A 2353-nucleotide genomic window follows, 5' to 3' on the forward strand; every position below is an offset into this window, starting at 1 on the left:
TTTTGCAAGCAACCAGACAAAAAGTAGAGTTAATTTCTGTGGCTTTCCAGCATCCATGTGGATGTAACTCAATCCAAATTGGCTCTCATGGCCTCGGCGTGTGAGAGGCAGCGAAGCCTCCTCTGGAGCAGGAGCAGAGTATTTCTGCAGGCAGGATCCTGGGAAGCCCAGATAATGTGCTGCAGTTCTAGGGAATGCTTTGTGGCAGAGCTTGGGTTTCACAAAGGCCAAATCCCCCTGGGACCTTAGGAAGTCTCTTCCCAGAACACAAGCAGGGAAATGCTGGCACAGGGTGAGAGGAAAACAGAGCAGAGCTGGCGGGAGAGGCTCCACGTTAGGGGGGTGTGAGCAGGGGGGCACTGAGGGGAGCATCAGCCCCTGCTTAATCCCAGAGAGGAGCTTTGCAGAGCTCAGCCCCAGGACCTGCTTTTTCCAATGGCCAAGGATTGTGTTGGTTGGGAGGGTTAAGAGCCCAGTCAAGCCCTGGATCAGCTCTGCAGGAGGATAAGCAGTTTTGCCTAAGGATTTCTGCTCCCAACAGATGGTCCCAACCCCTGGACTTATTGGGGTCCTCCAGAGACACCACTTAGGTCATTGGGGTCACCCCTTGGCTCACCAGGGTCTTCAAGAGACACCTCCCAGCTCACCAGGGTCCCCCAGGGACACCCCTGGGCTCATTGGGATCCCCCAGGGGCATTATTTTATACATACATATATATTCAAACAGAAATATCTTGAAATTCATCCCAGTTAAGGATCTTAAAGCCAAGATGTTTTTTGCAGTGAAAGCAGCACAGACCCACATAGGACATGGCACTGGGCATCACCCTCAGAGCCAAGGTGATCCTACAGGAAAGCTGTTCCTGGTGTGGTTCATTTAGGGTGGTGAGACACTGGCCCAGGTTGCCAGGGAGGCTGTGGCTGCCCCAGCCCTGGCAATGTTCACAGCCAGGTTGGATGAGCCTTGAGCAACCTGCTCTGGTGGGAGGTGTCCCTGCCCAGGGCAGAGGGTTAGGGCTGGATGATCTCTAAGCTCCATTCCAACCCCTAAAATTCGATGATTCTATGGTTTATTGAGTCATTTGATTTCGCTGGTGGTCCTAGGGGATCCCTGGAGGAGGAGGGACTGACCCTGCTGGGGTGTCCCCTGGGGATCTCAGGCTGGGGCAGCACTTACAGCATCTTTGGGTGATTTCCTCGGTGTTTTCATACTGTTCTGACCCTGTAAAAATTAAACAAGGGGAAAATGGTTTTAAAAGGTCCTTTTAGAACCCAAATAGGTGATCCCAGCTGCATTTTTGTGCTTCAGGATACGTTCCCCTGGGCTTGTGGCACGTGCCCGGTGATCCTACCGCACACAGCTCCGTATGTCCTTTGAGGTCACTCAGCTCTGACCTTCTTGGGTCAGTTGAATCATTTCCTGTTTTCTTCAGTTCTGAAGAACTCAGAGGCAGGCTGGAAATGTTTGCAGATAGGCTGAACTTGCTGCTCCAGGGCCATGGGAAAAGCGCAGGCAGGAGGGAGGGGGTGCAGGCATGGAGCTGCTCCTGGCCTCGCTGAGGGCCTTGGGGAGCTCCATTCTGCTTCGCGTTGTTGCACTGATGAGTTTTTCTCGTTAAGAACTCATCTGGGATTGAGGTGTCAATGCCAAGAGCTGGTTTTTAATAAAACTCTGCATTGATTCTCTGTAGAGTTCAGGTGCAGTTTGTGGTGGGTCCCCGTGTGCCCCAGTGCCCATGGTGTGCATTGCTGGTGGTGACCCTTGGTGTGAGCAGTTTGGGAGGGATTTGGTGCTCAGCACCCTTGGGGTGTCCAAGGTGTCTCCCCTGTGACAGAGCAAAGCTGTCTGGATGCAATCCTGAGTAATGTGCTCTAAGGAACTCTGCTTGAGCAGGGAGGTTTGACTTAGATGACCTCCAGCGGTCCCTTCCAACCATTCTGAGTGCAAGGACTGGTCATCTTGCATCTCTGTTTCTTCCTGGGTGCTGAGATTGAGCTTCTCAGGCTGGTCCTGAACCCTGATCCTCCTGGGCACTGAAACCAGGGCCAAAATTACCCAGAGAAGCTGTGGCTGCCCCATCCCTGGAAGTGTTCCAGGCCGGGTTGGATGGGGCTTGGAGCAACCTGGGCTAGTGGAAGGTTTCTCCTGGTGGAATGAGATGAGCTTTAAGGTCTTTCCAGCCCAAACCATTTCATGCCTCTCTGAGTCTCTCCTCCCAACCCCAGGTCCTGTTAAATGCTCCAACAGGCAGTTGGTGCTGGGGGAGAGAGTCCCTGGAGACTCCTCTTGCCAGGTGGTCACGGATCATCACGGGATACGTGCGCTGTGTAGCATGAAGTGAGTGATTCCTGC

Source organism: Acanthisitta chloris, unplaced genomic scaffold (assembly GCF_000695815.1).
Source record: "Acanthisitta chloris isolate BGI_N310 unplaced genomic scaffold, ASM69581v1 scaffold20816, whole genome shotgun sequence".
NCBI classification, from domain to species: domain Eukaryota; kingdom Metazoa; phylum Chordata; class Aves; order Passeriformes; family Acanthisittidae; genus Acanthisitta; species Acanthisitta chloris.